Genomic DNA, 22,692 nt, shown 5'->3' with positions numbered 1-22,692 from the left:
GAACTATCACTCACTCTTTATATAGGCATCACTTTTCGGATGGACATCTAATCCATTACAATTCACCTTTAGAATTTATGATGTAGAATACTCCTCTAAAATATCTATTTATTTATTTTATCCCAAACTCTAGATATCGATATTTACAATTTCAATATTATTCTCTACTATTTTAGAATAGTCTCTGATCTATGTATAAATTATTGCAACTTTGTAAAACTCTCCAGCACAAGTGTGAAAGGCTTTAGAACTCACTCCACATATATTCATTTGACGCCATGCTAGTCCTCTCAGCACTTGACCCTATTACTTCACGTGTTCATGAAAATGTTACACGATGGTATGCTTTATATGCTATTTGTTTGACTTTACTTTTATTTTAATTTTGAAAAAGTCTACAATATTTCGAAGGAACTTATATATGAACAATCATTAAAAACTCTCATTTTAGTTTGATACATGAGAAATAAGAGAATTTTCAAGGAAAAAAAATGTTTGTCCATTAATAAGAGATACAACGTAGTAAATACTCCATTATAAGCTTTCTCAGTTTTGTTGTTGTTCTCAACTCTTCTTGTGATTGGTCGCGACCTCGGACCATGTACAAGTTTCCCCTCCTTCTGGTTTGGTTTACAATGTACAAGTTTCTTCTTTTTGTGGTTTGGTTTGCCTTGTAGCTTTCTTGTTTGATATATATATAAAATCTTCTGAAGGCCTCGCCACATATTTGCATATGTATGTTTGCAGTGTTTATTTTGCTCATTGTGTCATAGCTGAAAAATGCATTTGACCATAAGTGCGTTTTTTTTTCTTGAACATAACTTTTTAGTTCTTCAGAAACTTTGCTCGTGGCGATGACAATCTAAATAAAAACTTCTCTAATTTAGGTTATACATTTGACCCAAAGATTTTTTCTTGCGTCCAAAGTTTGAAGTAAATTTAATTATTGCATACATTAAAAATTTAGAGCTCAATATATTGTGTTTATAAGTATTTTCCTTTAAATTGATGGAGGAAGTTGAGTAACCATTTAAAGCTCGATCCTCTTTTGTACCCAACGTTTCAACTATAAACCAACATTGTCTAACATTTCAACGTACTATAAACCAACATTATCTGTTGTATCTTGAATTTACAACGAAATTTACATATTTCAACCTTTTTTTTTTTTTTTAATTATCTAGTCAAATTAAATCTAGATTTTAAACATTTATACTAAATTCAAATAAAATGATAAAGTTAACCAGCAATGAAAATTTTTGCAATTTTTTCAAAGTTTAATCGAAGTTCTAAATAATTACCTTCGTTCTATTTTTCAAAGAGTAGTGCAGAGTGTTCTCATGCCCGGCATTAAGAGTTTTTTATTTTTTATTTTTGGACGGCTGAATTGAGATATTGATTAAAAGATTAATTTGATTTTTTATACAGATCATAAACCATCTTGATTCAATAATCAATATATAGAGAGAGTATCCTTAATGTTATGTGTTGAGGGTGAAATTCACGTGATCCGATACGACACCGTTTTTCTGTAAGGAAAAGAGGAGAAGAACGATGAACCTTGATGGCACCGGTGTGGTGCCTGCCAAGAGCTCTCCGACGGTCAAGTTAGTCACCGGAGGTCTAAAAAGAAGGCAGGAATTTAATAATTGTTTTTTCGTCGTACCTTATTCCCGAGTCGTCGTCCTATTTATCGTCGCTTCTTATATTCTCGATAAGGGAATTTCATCATCCTCATCCCATGGGACTTATCCCATGGAAATCTTTGATAAGATTTGTAATCATCCCCATGGAAATCTTATCCTGCATAAGATTTGTCATCATTCTTATCCATAGAAATAGTTACCTCTAATAATAAAATATTATCGTTGATCACCGAAAAGATCTAACGGCTGATCAATACTTAGTTGCCTCTATCGTTAGGTCAAGATAGGTTTATTTTTCCCTATCAGTTGCCCCCCATTCCCAAGCTTGCTCGTCTAGCTTTGGGAATGTAAGATTTTTTTTGCCCTGGGAATAGTACCCGTGGATACTATTTATATGAATAGTGTTTTTTTTTTTTTTTTTTTACGCTTCCCTTGGGTACTGTTCCCTTGGGTACTCTGCCCTGGGTACTATTCTTAGTACCCTTGGGTAATCTTCCCCTGGGTACTATATTTAGTATCCTTGGGTACTCTACCCCTGGGTACTAATTTTACTCAGATCGTCACTCCTTTAATAAGGAAATTAAACTTTACGAGTTTTACTCAGCTCACCTCTTTAGTAAGGAATTTTTATTTACTATCCCTTATTGTAAGGGGATATTAATTACGGGATTCATTCAGCCCGGGTCCTTGTAGTACAGGACACTCATTTATTATCCCTTATATTACGAGGAGATGGATTACGGAATTCATTCAGCCCGGGTCCTTGTAATATAGGACACTCATTTACTATCCCTTATAGTATGGGGATACGGATTACGGGATTCACTCAGCCCGGGTCCTTATAATACAAGACACTCATTTACTATCCCTTATAGTACAGGGATACGGATTACAGGATTCACTCAACCCAGGTCCTTGTAATACAGGACACTCATTTATTATCCCTTATAGTACTGGGATACGGATTACGGGATTCACTCAGCCTGGGTCCTTGTAATATAGGACACTCATTTAATATCCCTTATAGTACGGGGATACTGTACGTATAAAGATAATTGACCAAGAGTCAAAGCAATTGAAAAGAATTTTATTAAAGACCATCATTGCCTCAAGGCTTATTAAAAACAAGATAACACGTGAGGGAGCTACCCTCCATTTAAAATGATTAACTAAGATGCCCCCAGTCTTTATTGTGAATGACTTGATAAGGCTAATTCCAGCCGTGAGACAATTTCTAGTCGGTATACTCATCTGAGTCCTTCTCATGATATGTGCTATCGTTCTGGCTGAAGAACGATCTCTTATATTTGGTATTATTTTCATCCCTGGTGAGAGGGGTTGGCCTCTTCTTGTCCTCTCCTTCCTTCCGTGCCCTCATGGTGTCTTCAGTGTTGATGTGTTTTTACGCTCTGATCAGCAACTCTATCATGCTAGTGGGAGGTTCTTTTGATAAGGAGAACAAGAATCTGGAGGTTTGGAGTCCTCCTATGAAAGCGGTCAAAGCTACCTTGTCATCCACTTCTTCTACCTGTAACATCTCTGCGTTGAATCGGGTGATGTATTCCTGAATCGACTTTTCCTTTTATTGCTCCATGATAAACAGGTAGGTAGCCGGCCTCCTATGCCTCTAACCTGTAATGAAGTGGCTCACAAACTGCTTACTCAGTTCTTCGAAGGTGTTGATGGTTCATGGCTTCAGCTTGTCAAACCAAACTCTTGCTGATCCTTTAAGTGTAGTGGGAAAAGCTCGGCACATGATTTCGTCTGGCACAGCATGTACATGCATAAGAGCTTGAAAATTTTCCAGGTGATCGAGGGGATCTTTGGTCCCATCGAAGCTTTCGAACGAGGGCATGTTGAACTTGCTAGGTAGATGACATTTCATAATGGCGGGGCTGAACAGCAAGTTGATCCTTTATACCAGGTCATCTACGGCGGCAGTGTGACGACCTTGGATTTTTCAACCCAGTGTGTCCTGTGATAACTCGAACCGGATCCAAGATGCAGAAGCAAAAGAAGCAGAATGACCTCAAGAGATGTACGCCATCCCTAGGCACCACGATGACTCCCTATGAAGCCACAGAAATCAAATGAATAAAGTGCGAAAGCAAGACAAAGACAAGTCCTTAGAGATGTACGTCATCTCTAGGGCACAAGAATTGACTCTCAAAGAGTTTCGAGACTCAACGGAAATAAAATGATGAGAAGGGCATCAAAACCCTACAAGAGAAGAGCCAGGGGTAAAATGGTCATTTTACCCCAAGAGGAAGGAATTTAACTTTCAATAAGTCACATTAGATCTAAAACATCCTAAAACATTCTTTGGTAACTTCACATGAAGTACTAAGGCCAAAGGAAATGAAATCCCAGATGAACCCTATCTCAGTTCAAACCAAATCCGACACCATCTCACTAAAACAAGGATATCTTGAGCTATGAGAAAATTCTAAAATTTAAACTGGCACCATTGTAAAGAAAACAAAAAATTAATGGAGTTAGACTCAAGAATCACCTAATTTGGAGTCCGGACGGAAAAAATATCAAGTCCCGAAGTCGAAGGAAGGAAAACCCTATCCCGGTTCGAACCAAATCCTGACATGACTTCACTAAAACATGAATAACTTGAGTTACAAATGGAATCTGAAGCTATAATTGGTACCATTGGAAAGCTTATTGCAACACGGTTAGTTTAGACTAAAGAACGGACCAATTTAGAGTTAAAACGAGCGAGATATGGCCCCGTTGAAGAAATATGTCTGGAGCGCAGGAATAGTGCCCGCGGGGGCCCGCCAAAAACCTACGGGGGCCCGCCAAATGCGGTAGTAAGCCATGGGAGCCTACCAAATGGCTGTGGGGGCCCGCCAAATGGGGCAGTGGCATGGGCTGGAACCTCAAAAAAATGCAGGAATAGTGTTTTTAACAGATTTTTGGGTTTGGAGCGCGATTTACGGGGTCAAGATGACATTTTCGGAAAAACACGAAAAAGAAAATCCCCCTAAAATCACATTTTCTATGTGACCAAGTTGAGAACGGAATTTATTTTCCAAAAGAAATCCCCAAAATGCCCTTAGGTTAGTTTAGGCTCAAAACGGCGAAAATGCAACTTTGCACCAACTATACATTTGACCCCAAATGCACTTCTAAGCTGAAACAAATATGCACGCACACGTAATAAGTGATTTTGAGCATGCGGGAATGGTCCGTGGCTCCCAGAAATGGCCGAGTCAAAATCCGACCCCCCAACGGCCAAAAAGGCAAAAATGAACCTAAAATGGAAACTTTGAAAACTAAAATCAACAAATGACTTCAAATGACCGTTTGGCTCTTGGCCACACTTCATACATGACTAGTGAGATCCTACGGAAGAATCAAAATGGAATTCCCACACCCAATGCAAACATTGTGAAACAAAAACTCAATAATTTTCAATATTTTCATAATATTCCATGAAGTCAAAAATTACATAGTATACAAAATACATGTCATTGGCCTCCGGCCTCATCTCATACATGTCAAATACATTGTGAAGGGTGTACTTACGTACACATTACATATATCGAATAAAAAATACACATTTTGACAATTAAGGCTACGAATGGCATTTCAATCAAACCTTCACAAAAATGGAAACCTCCAAGTCCACAAACCATCCAAGCATAATGAGAGTCTCAACTTTAATTCCTGTACCTGAAAAATGTCCGCACAACGTGGGTGAGTAACATAATGTTACTCGTTGGAGATGAGCATGCATCGACCTAACTTTTTACAATTTTATCACCTTAAGGTGAAACATGTTAAAGGAGTTCATGCCACCTAACGTCTATGTCAAAGTGTGACCCAGGGAGCATCCTAAGCTACCTAAGATAATTTCTAACACAAATCACATCATTCATGCAATTCAAGTAACATGAGAGCATGCTATACAAAGCAACAACATGTAGATTCTCAAAATTATCAAATTGAAATCTAAAATGTTAGAATAACCAAAGTGGGTCATGCCACCTAACGTCTACGTTCCAAATGAATCTATAGAATCATTCCTAAACTACATTTGAACATATAAGGTATAATGTACTTAACAATATCAAAGTTCACAATGATTCACTAAAATCATAAAACATAGATGCGCTTAACAACATTAAAATGATTCACAAAAATCATAAAACATAGATGTACTTAACAATATCAAAATGCTGCAATAAAATCATAAACATAGATGTACTTAACAACATCAAAATGATTCATTAAAATCATAAGCATGGATGTACTTAACAACATCAAAATCGCTAATAACCAAAACCACAAGTTACAATATGAACATAATTGTTAACTTAGAATTGAATGCGAAAACAAATAGTGGAAGACTTGGACATCTAAGTTCGAAATTCTGTCGAGACCTCAATGGTTATTCCGGGCACTAACCCACAAGGAAGACCACCCTAAGTGCGCACTATCTCAATTGGGGAAAACTCATACCTCCCGCACTAGAGCCAAACCATAGCCATGTCATTTGTAACAACCCCAAGACTCCAAAATAAAATAAATAAGTTCACAACTTATACATAATTCATATAATACATGAAAATACCTTCCATGCACAAGTAGGTTGAAACCATACAATCCATGCCTTAGAGTTTCAATTCTAAAATGGCATACATAATGTCAATTACAAAGTGTACAATTCATTACACAAGGCAACAATATATTCCATAAAGAAAACATGTTCCCATGAATATAAATATAACAACAATGTTATCAAATGCTCAACACAAAACCAAGTGAATACATAACAAGTTCAAGTCCAAGATTTGAATATAGAAACAACTTCTAAAATACCAATAGATCCATAGAGCCATTAGATAGAATTTAATTAAACAAGATAATCAAATTCTCTAGATTTCAAATCAAATTCGAATAACCTCAAATTAATATATATTAAACAATATAGCATGCCCATTATGTATATCAAATTAAAAGTGTCAAATGAGCAAGATAACATCATATAGAATTTAATTAATTTAAATTAATCAAATCTCTAGATTTCAAAAGTTATTCAAATAATCCCAAATCAGTATATATCAAGCACCAAATTATGGTCATACCATATCTCAAGTCTAAAATGGGATACAAGTAAAATACAATTTACTAGAATTTAAATCAAATTAAATCCATTTAATCTCTAGATTTGAAAACTCATCTAAATCATCCCAAATTAATATATATCAAAGATCAACTCATGGCAATGCCATTTACCAAGTCTAAAATGAGTTATATGTAAGATATAATAAATCACTAATTTCTCAAATTAACAAAAGACATGCATACAACTTATAAAAGTATCAATAACATGCAAAAACAAAAATATAACCCTATAACATCCCCTACCTCACTAGAGAAGTGTCTCTCTAGAATCTAAGGCAAATCAACACAAAATGGTAAACCCTTCAAGGGTTATGAAGAGGAGGATGAGGGGAACAAAAAGTGTTTCAAGCTTCATGGTCTAAGGTGAATGGAAGGCTATCAAAAATCAAGGTTAAGGCCAAAGGTTTCAAGCTCCATCCATGGAGGCTAGGGTTTTTGGTAAGGAAGGAATGAAATAATGTGAAAATGTGTGAGTGGAGGAATTAGAAATCCTCCACTCACTAGGTGATCCTACACCATGTTCAACACACACATCTATGGTCAATTGCACAAAAACCCTTCTTTAAAACCATAATCCCAAAGTGGCCTAAAAATAATTGCAAAACTTAATTTGGAGCATACACTTGTCACAAATTCAAGGCTCCATCCTAGGCTTAATCTCAAGCCTACACTTGTCAACCATCCAAGTCAATAAGTGCACCAATCCTAGGTCAACAAGTGGGTGAATCTCTACCCTCCACATGTTATCATCAAAGGCATCAAAGTGTTTCCGCACAAATGTCAACATGTGAACCAATGAGAGTGTGACACTTGTCACACTTTTCAGAAATTGCAAAAAGGTCCTTTTTGAAAATATCTTCCAAATTAAATTGCAAAATGGTCCCTAAGGCGAAAAATAATTACTTTATAGTAATTACACAAAACCCCAAAAGTTAGGAAAATTATAAAAAGGTTATGTGTCATACCCTTTACAAGAAAAGTAAGCACTTAGCATGCTTTTCTACAAAAGTGAAAATACACATAGTATGGAATTTAAATATTGTGGATGCATGCAAAACCAGAATCAAATCTGAACATGAAAAGTGAGGTTATGCCAATAAAGTGACAATCGAGAAAAAGACGAAAAGTGAATAGTGTCATAAAAGTGAAAATGTGAAAATGACTCGGTCCTCAAAGGAAATCGTCAATCCAAGGAAAAGAGTCTCGGAAACCATTCCCGAGCACTTAAGATGACACTAAATGACGAGAAACCGAACTCAGAAAGGAAAAGATCAACGGAAAAAAGAATATCCGTTAAAATCTGAGAAAATGAAAGAAAAGAAAATGACCGGGTCATTACAGGCAAGACCTTTCCCTTTTAGAGCCTGCATTACATCTTCCATTTTCCCCTTGAGATCCTCGATCTACAGGTCGAGATAGGTAACTTTCTTTGTCTTTTCCTTAAGACAGAAGGTTGTGCTTTCAGGAGGTCGGGAACTCCGTGCGAGAGATGGGTGGACCACCTCTCTATATCGGGTTCCCACCTGGCTTTGTTCCACTTCAGTCTCATTTTGGGGGGGGATGATTATCTTGCTCTTCAAGATTCCCATTCCCTCCGTTTGGATTTGAGAGATCTTGTCGTGGCAAATTTTGTTGAACCGGTGGAATAAGATATTGCAGGAGTACTGCATTTTGCTAGATCAACTGGTCCATACCCTGACTCAGAGTTTGGACCTACAGTTCCAACGCTGCAAGCCGTGTGTAATACTCCTAATTTTCAAAAGGATAGAATTGGAAATTTAATTTTTATTTTTCATTGAGTAATTGATTTAGTTATGTGTTAGTTTACTTGATTATTTGTGTAATTGTTTTTAATTGCATTCATTGTTTAAGCTAATTAATTAATTTTCGTAATTATGGATTTGATTGTTTTATTTAATTATTTTATTTGGATTAATTTTGTGATAGTTAATTTAGTTTGTTCTCAATGTGACTGCCATATAGCTTTTCATTGGGTTTATAATTTTCATAGGCAGCCGTCATTGATTTGTAACCTAGGTTTTCATGTGGGCCGGGTTATATATGGATTAGGGTTTAATGTCTAAACCTATATATATGTATATTACAGTGGATTAGGGTTTAAAACAACACAAAACAAAACGTAGGTTTTCTGTAGAACAAAGATACAGTGAGGTATTGAAAAACACAGAGGAAGATAAAGAGAGGAGGTCTAGGTTTTGGTCTGGATTAAGTTTGGACCAAGAAGGAGGAAGGAGATATGTTTTTGGGTTGAGCCAAGGCACTGGAGGAGGAAACTTGCAGTTTAGGAACCAAACATATTACAGAGACGGTGAATTAGAATTTCAAATCTGAAATTCAAAGGCAAGTTTCTGATCTTCTCTTTCCCAGGAATTTGTGTTTTGTGCATGCTTAGTTACACTCCAGGAATTAAAGTAAGACTTAATGACATCGTTTATACATGTTGTAACAGTATTAAACATCATTGAATATAATCTGTTTTCATAGTTTTACACGTTCAGCTTAAAATCTTATTGTCGATGCTTTACAAATTGATGTTTAGTTCCGTTCTTGTTTGTATAACTCTGTCTTGTGGTTACTCTGGGATGTGGGTAGGATCTTAAAAAATGAAATTAAACATGTTAAATAAGTTTCTAGCATGATGGAATAGAATCTGTTTCTCAGTCAACTACAAGTTCAGTCTTTTGTATGGTTGCCGTTGTTTCAAACTTTGATCTGTTATTCAACTAAAAGGGGTATAACTCTTTCTGGTGATTTATTTGGGATGAGTATAAGACTTTAAAATCTGTAATAAAACTGTTTTTAAAGACTGTAACTGCCGGAGTCGAAGATGACAGATGCAGAACAAGCCAGGGCTCTTAGGGGTGAGAGCAGGCTCCAAAAATAGAGGGAGCCTGCTCCCAAAACACTAGAGCCGGCTCTCTAGGGGTGAGAGCCAGCTCCCACCCATCTAGAGCCGGCTCCCAAGGAAGGGGAGCCGGCTCTCCTAAAGTGGAGAAGGCTCTGAGAAACTTAAAGCCTTCTCTTTCTCTTAATGGTGCACAAAACTGAAATTTTATGTTTTGTTTGGCTGAGTCTGGGTTTCTGGAATGGTTTAAAGGCTGTTGAGTGAGGTAATACACTGCTTATGATGTATGAAATAATTAAAAACCAAGCCTACATTCAGAATCTAGGACAAAATTAACATCAGTTTGATCAAAGGTCTATATGTGGCTAAGGGAGCAACTGGCTTGTGTTACAGACTGATGTGCAATTTGTTTTCTTTGCATGATCTTAAGTTTTGAATCATGATCTGTAGTTGAGTTGTGAACATTATGTTATTTAAATACATGTATGCTTGGTTGGGATTGACTGATAGCTTAAATCTATTATATATCTCATTTGCTACAACACTGTCTGGAAGATATTTGATTTCTTTACATGTTCTTAGGTTTTGAAGCATGTTTGGCAGCTCTGTTATAAGCAGGTTGTTATTCAATTATGTGTATGTGTGTTTGGAATAGTCTGATGCTTAATTCAGTACATAAATGCACAATTATAGTACTGTTTGGAGAAGGAAGTTGCATAAACCTGTTATGTCAATTTAATGGACTGAAGCTTGGGTTCTAAATCTTTCAGTGGAGGCATGACTTAGTTACACCCATGTTTAACTATACTTATGTTGGACCAAATTTATATACACCTTGCTATGGAACTGCATCGATTTATGGATAAGTTGAAGAATGTAAATGCTTAGATTATTTTAGCAGTTTACATTATTGGAATGTTATTGTTAGGCCTTATAATGAATGCCTAATATTGATATATATGTATTAGATTATAATGATGCATATTTTGGAGAATGGTTGTTGTATACGTAGTGTTATTTGTAAACTATGCTATTTCGAGGATTGTATGTACCGGTATGGGACAGTGATATACTAGGTATGGATTAGTTTAAGCACTAAATCCTACCTAATTTGGAATGGGTTGGATTAACCATAAAAAGGTTAAGTCCCACTTATACGGATGTATATGAACCGGTATGGGACGGTGTCATATTAGGGATGGCTTAGTTCAAAACACTAAGACCTACCTATATTGGGAATGGATTAGTTCAAAACACTAAGTCCGACCCAATTTGGATTCAGGTATGGATTAACCATAAAGGTTAAGTCCATCACCTACATGTGTCATATCAATTGTGAATTGAATGATCTACTATGGTTTCCGAATGGATTTATTATATAGATATCAGACCACTACACAGATGGATGATATTCTATATTAGGAGGAGTACGGACTTTATATAATTATTATATGTGCCATGGTATGAGCCTGAGTCTCAGGACCATGGTTAGGGTGCGTATATCGCCTAGGATGGATAACTGGACAGTGGTTTTGTTCCCTGGTAGGTCTAGATACACATGACCACATTACGTGTGATTTGCATGGTATCTCTACTCAGGCTGAGACATACCTATTGGACTTGTGAGCGTCCAATAGTGTGTAATATATACATATATGGACTACTCTAGATATTGTTGAGTCTATCTAAGATGTATCTGCGTATCGGATTCCTGTTTGGATCGTAGTAGATCAGGACTTGCATGTGGGCCTGACCCACTCTATTATTGTTCAGGTGTTCAACAGTACCTGGCTTGGAGCTTGATCGTGTTGATGCAGATACAGACACTCACTCTTCTAGTTACATAGGATTTTATTTCTATTTTAATTTTAGATTTTAATTCTATAAATTTATTCAAGGATTTGGGATTAGGGGTCGACTAGGTGGATTCCCGAGTTGTACGGTTTTAAATTATATTTATTATTTCAAGTTTGAGGATTCTTATTTTAGATTTCTTTCAACGTATTATTAATTTATTCTTAATTCAATTTTTATTTCTACTTGATTACATATTAATTGTTTGGTATCCCTCGGATCTGTGCTCGGACTTGATCACCCGTGGCTCTAGAAACGAGGGGTATCACACCGTGTCTGGTCGTTTGGGACATCTAGGTTTTCACCAGACTCTACCTTTTGACCAGATCCCTGCGACAATGTTCCTTCGGGAACCATACTGGACTACAAACGTATATACCCAACAGAGTAATTAATTGATTCAAGGGAATCGTCGTTCCCACAGACGGCGCCAATTGTTGAGGGTGAAATTCAAATGGTCCGATACGACACCGTTTTCCTACAAGGAAGCGAGGAGAAGATCGATGAACCTTAACGACACCGGTGTGGTGCCTGCCAAGAACTCTTTGACGGTTAAGTTAGTCACTAGAGGTCTAAAAAAAAGGCAGAAATTTAATAATAGTTTTTTCGTCGTACCTTATTCCCGAGTCGTCGTCTATTTATCGTCGTTTCCGTTATTCTCGATAAGGGAATTTCATCATCCTCATCCCATGGGACATATCCCATGGAAATCTTATCCTTGATAAGATTTGTCATCATTCCCATGGAAATCTTATCCTGCATAAGATTTGTCATCATTCTTATCCATAAAAATAGTTACCTCTAATAATAAAATATTATCATTGATCACCGAAAAGATCTGGCGACTGGCTGGTCAACACTTGATTGCCTCTATCGTTAGGTCAAGATAGGTTAATTTTTCCCTATCATTATGTTTGGTATCACTGAATTGGTACCTCGAATTTGAAATTGGGGGAAGTTTAGTATAGCAATAGTGTGAATTTGAGTCCAGTCTATAAGAGAGAGTACTACACTGAGTCGGTTCGCCCATTTCTTTGATTTGCATTGGTGCTACCGAAGAAAGAAAGGTCATTGTATCTTCGGAGATAGACATCACTGAGTCCGTCAGCACCATAGCAGGACGAATCTGTCTTAAGGACATAGAATCAAATTCTAGCCTCGACCTATTATCAGGTCCTTTATTTTTATATTGTTTTATTTTATTATATATATAACTATATTTTATTAGAAAATTATATATAGATATTATTGTTTTATAATAATATTTATATATATAATATTATATTTTTACATAATACTTAAATAGTAATGATATAGAATATGGTACATTTAGACTATTTTGGACTACAAGTTGGTGTCACCGGCTGTGATATAAGACAACGTCGGCGAGGACAGTGAGGACGGTTTGCTGTAGATGTTGCCAGAGTTGAGTTAACGCGTGCAAATTCGTCGGGTGCTTGGTGGAGCATCGGCGGGTGTTGAAAACGCGATCTGGAGGAAGAAGATGAATGACGCCGCGTTTTACACGTGCTCTACATGCGATTTGCAGGAAACCGAGCGCATGACTGACAAGACAGCGCGTGATAACGCATGTCGAGAAGGATTGGAATCATTCCGACAGCATGAAACAGTTTAAGCCTTTTGTTTCAAGTGATTTGATCTGAAAACTCGAAATAGCCTATGGAAGACGTACCACATTCGATGGTGGCAGTGTGTTAGTGCCGTGTTTGGAGTGGCAGCACTGCTGACGATAGAATTAACTACTCAAAGAAGATGAAGATAGAGGACTAAGGTTTCAAAACCATAGTAGTACATGTTGATGTGGTGGCTAATTAGTGGTAGTGTAGGTTTGATTGAAAACCTTGGACACTGTCGGAGATGAGGATTATGCTGCCATTGCCGACGGTCGCTCTGATACTATATTAAATATATGAATAAATATTGTATTGAATTAATAATATAAAAGTACAAACGGAGAACAAGTAAACCTTATATATGATAATGAGAGTAGATGAATATAATTAACCCTAACCCTAATATATAGACAATATAATTTAACACTACCAAACACCGAAAAATTTAATGGAGCCTAAAATTGTTGGACTTTTGGTCTAATATATATATATATATATTCTGAATTTTTTATATTGATCCTGTTGAAATTCAGTATTAATGGCAATTCTATCAGGGACAAAATCCATTAAAACTAATATTCATGAGGGTCATTGATGTCTGGAGGATCATCAAATTGATCCTTGACAGATTCATTTCTGATTCCCATTTCAGATGGAGTTGGGCTGAATTCAATTCCGAATTGGCGACGAGACATACCTATTGGTGCTTTCTCGTAGACTCCTCTTGGAATTTGATTCTGAGATTGCTGTATTCCTTTCAGCTTTTTAAAACCCAATTTTATGAATTTCTACAAGAACGCAAAATGGTTATACCTTTTGTTTCTTGGTTCTACATGACCAATCATTCTCTTGTTAATATAAACATATTGGATGATTTTCTCAAACCATGGACCACATCTGAAAATAAGGTTTTTCACTCTGTCCATCCTCCCACTGAACATCTAATTCTGAAAAGAATTGACCCTGACAGTGGTTTTAAAGTGGAAACCAAGGCTTATAGCCAACCCCGAATAATTGATCCATCCTGTAATGCTACTAAAAAGGACATTTCTCATGTTTACAGGCAGAACAATTATACTAATGTTTGCTTACAAACGATAGGGTCCCAGCTTGGGAGAATTGAAACAGGAATTGACACGGTATTAAATACAATTAATACTAAGTGTATTACTGTTAAAACTTCTCCTCCAGAAGCTTCCTTATCCAAAGCATTAGTGAAACCTGCAATTGAATTTCAAGGCTTCAATCTGACACATCCTAAGAAGAATGAAGAATTTCTTACTCTTCTTACTCAGAAAATTCAAGGACTCAAAATTCAGACTTTATCCCATGATGAATCTGAAATTGGTTCTGACTCTGAGAATGTGTTACCTCATATTGAGGTATTCCAAAATGATTTTACTCAGATGCCTGAGTTAAACCGAATTGTCTATGATAAGAATATCCACTCTCAGCCCCTGCTCCGAGTAGATATTATTATCCCAGACCCACACCTCAAGATATCTTGTATGAAGAAGATTATTTCCATACACAGAAATCTTTTCATGGCAACACCATTTATGAATGGAACATAGATGGCAAATCTGATTATCAGATTTACGAGGTTATTCATCAAATGTTGATGTATAGCCAAGTTTGTAAAATCAACAACAACACTGACCCAACCATTGCTAAGTTTGTCGTTGCTGGTTTTACAGGAATCCTTAAAGGATGGTGGGATAATGTTCTCACTGACATTCAGAAAGCTGAAATCTTTTCTGCTACCAAGCTTGTTAAAGATGAAGCTACTCAACAAGCAGGACCTGCTCCTGATGCGGTTTACACCCTCATTACCACTATTATCCAACATTTTGTTGGCCCTGAAGGTGCTAATAGTGAGCGGAGTCGTGAACTTCTACAGAATCTTCGATGTCCATCTTTAACTCATTTTCGGTGGTATAAAGATGTATTCTTGGCAAAGGTTCTCCAACTCAATGATGCAAATCATGAGCATTGGAAGGCAAAATTTGTGGATGGTTTACCAACCTTTTTTGCCGAAAGAATCAGGAAAAAGCTTAGAGATATGAATAATGGTATCTCTATCCCTTACAGAAACTATACCTATGGTGGACTCGTCAACATTGTAATCCAGGAAGGTCTAGCTCTCTGTAATGATCTGAAATTACAATCCCAGTTAAAATCACAACGATTAACTGGTCGAAAGGAAGTAGGTGAATTTTGTGATCAATTTGCCTACCAGACTCCCTTATCTTATCCTAAACCTAGGAAAAGAAATAAGGTTGAAAGACCTTATAAAAGGAAGTATTCCAAAAAAAAGAATTATTCAAAGGAAAAGGATAATTCTAAACAGTATACTAAGCCTAAAAGGAAATATATTCCTAAAGCAAAGGGTAAAGGAAAACCCAAAGCTGAGGCTAAATGTTTCAAATGTGGACGTATCGGCCACTATGCAAACAAGTGCAGAACTAAGGAAAAACTCAGTAGTCTTCATATCGAAGAAGAACTGAGACTTCAATTAAGTAAATTATTACTTAATACTAGTTCTTCTGAATCAGAATCATCAAGTGATTATGGGGATGTTGTCATGGAATTACAGTCTTCTTCTTCCTCTGAAGCAGAGATTAAAAACCCTAGATGTTCCTGTAATCCCTCGCATGATGATTATTATAAGGCAATTGTTGAGATGAATGGGTTAAGCTTAAATGTTTTGACCTCGACTCAACAATCCTTATTGGATCTTATAGATCATATCCAGGATCCTCAAATCAAGATGAAAGTCTTTGAAATAGGTTCTGTTCTGGCACGATCTAATGAGGATATGGATAATCCAGATTTTCTGAGAGCAGAAAATCATTACAGCATGAGAGAAGTTCTAAGCAGATTAGAACACCAAGGACAAAATTCTCGTCCTGCTAATCTCCCTGATCTCAGAATGGAGATTAATCTTTTAAAAGAAGAAATTCGTCAATTAAAGTCTCGTCAGACTAAGATGGATTTGGAAATTACTCTTTTAAAAGCAAAATCTGCAATTCCATCTTCATCATCCAATGATGAAGTCCCTCAACCAGAAGGAACTAATTATCTCCAACTCTTGAATCAAGTTACTTACCAAAAATGGTATATATCTATCAATTTGGTAATTAATCAGGAGTACACAATCACTAATGCAATTGCCTTAGTTGATAGTGGTGCAGACATGAACTGCATACAGGAAGGATTGGTTCCTACTCAATACTTTGAGAAAACCACTCAAGGTCTTACCAGTGCAAGTGGAGGTAAGATGCAGATTAAGTATAAACTTAATCAGGTTTTCATTTGTAAAGAAGGAGTTTGTTTACCATCTACTTTCTTACTCATCAGGAATATGGCACAACAAGTTATTTTGGGCACTCCCTTTTTAGCTTTGATTATGCCAATTGGGAAAATTGATTCTCATGGAATATGCTCTAATTTACATGGCCAGTCAATTACTTTCCAGTTCTTGACCCCACCAGTAAACAAGCATATCAATGCCCTTAAAGATAACATTATCTTTAAGGAAAAGCAACTGAATTATGTGCAAAAGGAGGTATCCTCCTTAGCAATTAATCAAAGATTGGTACAACCCACTGAGCAACGGAAAATTGAGTCACTACGACAAAACTTTCTAAAAGAAATCTGTAGTGAAATTCCTAATGCTTTTTGGGCCAGAAAGAAGCATATTGTTTCTTTACCCTATGAAAAGGGATTTACCGATCGCATGATTCCTTCTAAAGTTAGTCCCAGCCACATGAAAGCTGACTACTTGGAATTATGTAAAACTGAAATCAGCTCTTTAATGGCTAAGAAGCTTGTCACTACTAGCTACTCCCCCTGGAGTTGCAGAGCTTTTTATGTCAATAAAAATGCTGAAAAAGAACGAGGAATTCCTCGATTGGTTATTGATTATCGACCACTCAATCTTGCTTTGAGTTGGATCCGGTAACCAATTCCCAACATCAAAGATCTTTTAGATAGGTTACAATCTGCTGTAATCTTTTCTAAATTTGATCTTAAATCTGGATATTACTAGGTACAAATTGCAGAAGAAGACAGGTACAAAACAGCTTTTTGTGTACCTTTTGGACAGTATGAATGGACAGTGATGCCATTTGGATTAAAAAATGCCCCTTCAGAATTTCAACATATTTTGAATGACATATTTAATCCTTTTACTGAATTTTCTATTGTTTATATTGATGATATTCTCATATTTTCAAAATCCATAGATCAGCATTATAAACACTTGAAAATTTTCAAAGATGTCATTTACCGCAGTGGTTTAGTAGTTTCTGCTCCTAAACTAAAACTGTTTTTAACTAAGGGCAGATTTCTTGGACATGAAATTTGTGATGGGAAAATTAGACCTATTAATCGCAGTATTGAGTTTGCTTCTAAATTTTCAGATGAAATTAAGGATAAAACTCAGCTTCAAAGATTTCTGGGTAGTTTGAATTATATTCGAAATCACTACAGAGATCTTGCACAGGACACAGCAATTTTGTACACCAGGTTAAGGAAATCTCCTTCCCCATGGACTTTGGAACACATCAAGGCAGTCCGGAAGATTAAACTCAGAGCCAAACAAATTCCTTGCTTAGCTCTAGCCAATTCTTCATGGTTCAAAATTGTGGAAACAGATGCCTCCAATATTGGATACGGTGGTATTCTTAAACAGAAAAATCCAAACACAGGAACAGAGGAGCTTGTTCGCTTCACTTCAGGAACTTGGAAAAATGCACAATTAAATTATTCAACCATCAAAAAGGAAATACTTTCTTTGGTTAAATGCATTTATAAATTCCAAGATGATTTAATCAATCAGAAATTCTTGTTACGCATTAATTGTAGTGCTGCTAAACAAGTACTGGAAAAAGATGTAAAGAATTTAGTGTCCAAACAGATATTTGCTGGTTGGCAAGCTGATTTATCTGCTTTTGATTTTTCTATTGAATATATTAAATGCAGTTCTAATTCTTTACCTGATTTTCTAACTCGTGAATTTTTGCAGGGTTCATGAATCCGCCCCCCCATGGGCAGGGCCGGGGTAATACTCCAAAGGCTCGTGGCAAAAACAAGGCTAAGGCCAAGGTGGTTATACCACTCACTGATGATCAATTTCCATATTTGGAACATGTTGCTGATCTGCTCAACACACCTTCTAAAGGCAGTAGCAGTTCCCAGCCAAAACAACAGAAACCAACCATGAAAGAGGTTCTTGAACAAGAAACTCCATAGATACCTAATCAAAGGTATATTCAAACAGTACTGATACTGGATTCTCAAGATGAGCAATGGATGCCAGATCCTTGGGAAGTAAAATCCAGATATTTCCAAACTCAACAATATGCTGCACCGGATGGTCGACATAGATATATCTATGAAGCCATTCTTACTGAAACTTCCTCTGTGGAGATCAACCACACGAAGCAATTTCCGAATTCCAAAGATAGTCCTCTTACTTATAGTAAAGCTATCTTTAAGAGGCTTATACGGCCTAGTGACTGGGGATTAAATCCCAATTTGCCAAGGAAAATATCCTATGGTCATAGTTATAATTATTGGGATTATATCTCAGCTTGGACATATTCGTTCTTTTATCAAAATCCGAAGCATAAGCATTCTTGGTTCTTCAAGATATGCCCTCAATCAGTTAAGGCTGATTTCCCCAACTGGGTTATACCCTGGTGGGCTATATTTGGCCCTGATCTGGATATGTTGCCCGAATCTATCAGCCAATTATACTTACCATGGCAACAATTTCATCCTCAATTACGAGGGCAGGATAATATTCCTGTAGGGAAATCTACCATATTGTTCTTTACTGAATTTGGAATCCCTTGGATTTGGAAATGGGATTTCCAATGTGGTTATACCACTGATAAGTTACCAGTCCTCCAGAGGATTTTTTATTACCGATGGTGGTCAGGCATGACTAACGAACCTATCCAAGCCCTCCTCCATCAGATCAGAAAGAAAACACTGGAATACATGGATAAAATTCCAAAGTTAACTATTCCAGAACCCGAAATCTTTAACCCATTTGACCTTGTTAAAGATATGATCAGAAAACAACAACCATTAATTACCGAAGCTGATTTAATGGTTAAATGCATGGATTTTATGAGGACCAAATTTGTTAAATCCTTTGATTCCTCCACTCCTACAGTACGAGATGATGCATCCATGGTGTCAGTCTCTAGCCAAACCAGTCAAGACGGTAATCAGTTTTCCTGTCTAGCCGGTTATGCACAAGATCCCAATGAAGATCTTATTTCTGAAGATGAGCCTACAGTAGCAGACTATTGGGACTCTCTCACCAGCCACTTGATGGACAAGATGAATCCACCAAAAAAGTAAAGATTCCTCTTATCCTACCGACAGAAGCAGCCAAGGCTTCCCAAAAGTCATTGGTTCTACAGTATTTCCTTCATCAGATATTCACTTTCCATCCGATAAGGAGACAGAACTTAGTGGTGGGCCGACCGACTGCATTATTTCAGCACACGCTCCCATGCACTATGCGGACTTCAAAATGATAATTTCAAGTCCATTTTATGTATAAATAGAGGGCAAAGTTTCCCTTCAATGTATCTTTCAATTTTCTTTTCTCTCTTTTGTAATATTTCTCTGTATTAGCTTGGAAGTTTAATAAAGAAAGTTTTCTGTAAGTCTGTTCAACTCTTGTTTAAATCTTATTATTTAATCTTATTTATAATTTCTCTCATTCAAGATCCATCCACATTCTTTTTTAATTTGCAAAATTAATATTTATTAATTATAGTATTTATTATATTTGTTTCATTTCTTACACATATTACACTGTGGATTAAAGTTTAATCATGAGCAAAAGTTTTCAATACAAAGTTATATATTATATATTATAATAAAAAGTTTGCGCTTGAGCGAAAAGTTTTTTATACAAAGTTTACTACCGTTTGGAATTTTAGGGGACTCAAAATTACTCATCATTTTACATACAAAATTAATCATCTTATATTGTTCGGAATTGTAAGAGACTCGAAACTATTCATTATTTTATAAACAAAATTAACGATCTCCTACAATTTGAAATTCTAAGAGACTGTTTTGTCCATGTGAGCGAAGAAGCTAGCTCTTGAAAAAATGGAAAATATGTCAAAGACTACAAATATGGACTTACAGTTACAGATATATTTCATGAAAAATAATATCGTTTGTAGTTGATGTAGAATTCTTAACAATCCTCCATTTCAGGGAACTATTTTGAATGGGTGGCAATCTGCATTCTCTCATGTATAAACAGCCTTACAAACTTTATTAAAGTCTTCGTGTATTTGTACGTGTTCTTTTGCTATTAATAATTTAGAAAAGTTATAAATAAGATATAGATATATTAATATAAAAAGCTTTCAAAGCCATTTTAAAAATATATATATTGTTAATTAAGATTTAATAGGAGTTATTGGTTTGAATGTGGAGTACAAACATGCCCACTGTCAATTTCTAAAAACATACATATTTAACATATCCAAAATTCAAATTGCTAACTCCATATATAAGAAAATGAAATTTGCTGCTATAAGAGCAACTCTAATGGTATCCTCAAAATTTAGCAATCTAAATTTGTCAAGTTAATACTTTGCAAAAGCCACATTGTCATATTCAAGAGCCAGCGTCTTGAACTCTCCAAATTTTAGCTATCGCATGTACTCCAGTAGTGAGTTTTAACACTCTAAAAATATTAATATTTTAATATTTTTTAAATTTTTAATAAATAAAAAAATTAACTTTATTCCAACAGCTAATGGCTATATTATAAAAAAATAAACAATATAATATCAATTAAGAATTAAAATAAATTAAAACAATACAATATGCATTACAAAATCAACTAATACAATATTGTAGTTGTGTAGAAAAAAGTAAACTATTTATACATATATTTATATATATATATTTAAGTTTTTTTTTTTTTTTTTAACATTTTTTCTCAAAAAAAATATTGTTTGCAAACAAACTAATTTCTGCATATTTTTTTAACCCATCCTTTAAAACTAGGGCTATTACAGTGATTTAGTCTTTTAAAAAAATAATAACAAGAGCAAGCATGTAGCAATTTAAAAATAACTAGTGAAAAACAACGATTGCAATCGAACAATTGAATAATTATTTTTGAACTGTGCTTTCCTCCACACAGCGTTGGAGTTGGCTCAAACCCTTATCCGTATGGAAAAACTTTCATATCTCCATAAGAGTATAAAGTGTTATAAGAAAATTTTAAAATGAATAATAGAATTAACATTCAAACAAGGGTAAAGTATAACCACACCCCTTGAGGTTTAGCAAAAGGACACTCTGAGGAAATTTACCAGTTTTTTAGACAAAGACACCCCTTAAAGGTTCAAAAATGGACAAAGACACCCTTTACATGAGAAATTGACCAAATTATCCTTTGACCGTTTAAGAGACCTTTTTTTAACTTTACACTTTAATAAATTAGACCAATCTACCCTTATACACAAATCCACAACCACCACTCTGCATTACGTTCTTGAACGCTAATACATACACAATACATACATACATATATAATATATAATCCCACATATATATATAAGGTATATATCTGAAATCTATTGGGGGAAATTCGTGTATGGAGGGAAAAACTACCTTACCGATTCACCTCCCAACTCTCTCTCTCTATCTATCAATTTTGAAATTATAGCACATCACCAAATCTGAACAAAAGGGGAAACGTTAGGGTTTCCTCAAGATTTGGTGCGTTGGATATGGGAAGCGACGAAGGATGTAGAAACAGAGGAGAGAGAAACATAAAAATAGAAAGATGGAAACAAAAAGGAGAGAGAAACTCATCTTAAATTTTAGAACTGTTCCATTCTGTTTCTAATACTCTCTCCGGTGCACTTTCCCTCTCTAAAGCCTGAAGAAATCTGATCCTCCCCGACGGCAAGCTTAAGAAGCAAAACGGCGTTGATTCGGTCTAGGCGAAGCCGACACATTAGGGACTCCGACCTTTTAATCAAGAGCGGGGTACTCCATGATGATGCCGTTCTGAGGTCGTCGTCGACGTTGAGAGTCCATACGAGTTGAGTCTCGGAGCTTGATAACTCAGTTGCGGAGCGCTGACTTGAAGAACTCGGCATTGGACTCATTGCTCGGGTTGCTTCAAGAGGATGAAAAGAATGTGTTGATTGCAGTGTCACAGGGGTCCGTTCTGGTGCTCATGCGACTACTGGATTTGAGCTTGATGCTGGAGGTTAAAGAGAAGACCGTCACGGTCGTTGTTAGGGTTTCGGTTGTGGATTCAAACAAACAAGTCTTGATTGTAGGACTGTTGCTTCTGAATCATCTTGTTCGAGTCCTCGAATCGGGAAGTGGCTTCTCAAAGGAAAAAGCCTATATTGCCCTCCAAGCACTGAGCTATTCCAAGGAAAACGTAAGGGCAATCGGGTGGTGGTGGCGGTAGAGTGAACGTAATCTATATATATGTGTGTGTGTGTGTGTGTGAAGAGAGGGTATATATATATAT

General features: G+C 36.1%; 1 pseudogene; it reads left to right on the top strand.

Moving 5' to 3' along the window:
• Positions 1-2,910: 2,910 nt before the first annotated feature.
• On the top strand, positions 2,911-22,629 carry LOC132316560 (uncharacterized; annotated as a pseudogene).
• Positions 22,630-22,692: the final 63 nt, after the last annotated feature.

Source organism: Cornus florida, unplaced genomic scaffold (genome assembly GCF_030987335.1).
Source record: "Cornus florida cultivar Cherokee Brave unplaced genomic scaffold, ASM3098733v1 CherokeeBrave_3.0.0_Hap2_Chr07, whole genome shotgun sequence".
Taxonomy (NCBI): Eukaryota; Viridiplantae; Streptophyta; class Magnoliopsida; order Cornales; family Cornaceae; genus Cornus; species Cornus florida.
Note: the sequence above shows the minus strand (reverse complement) of the source record. Positions and strands in the feature narration are given on the sequence as shown.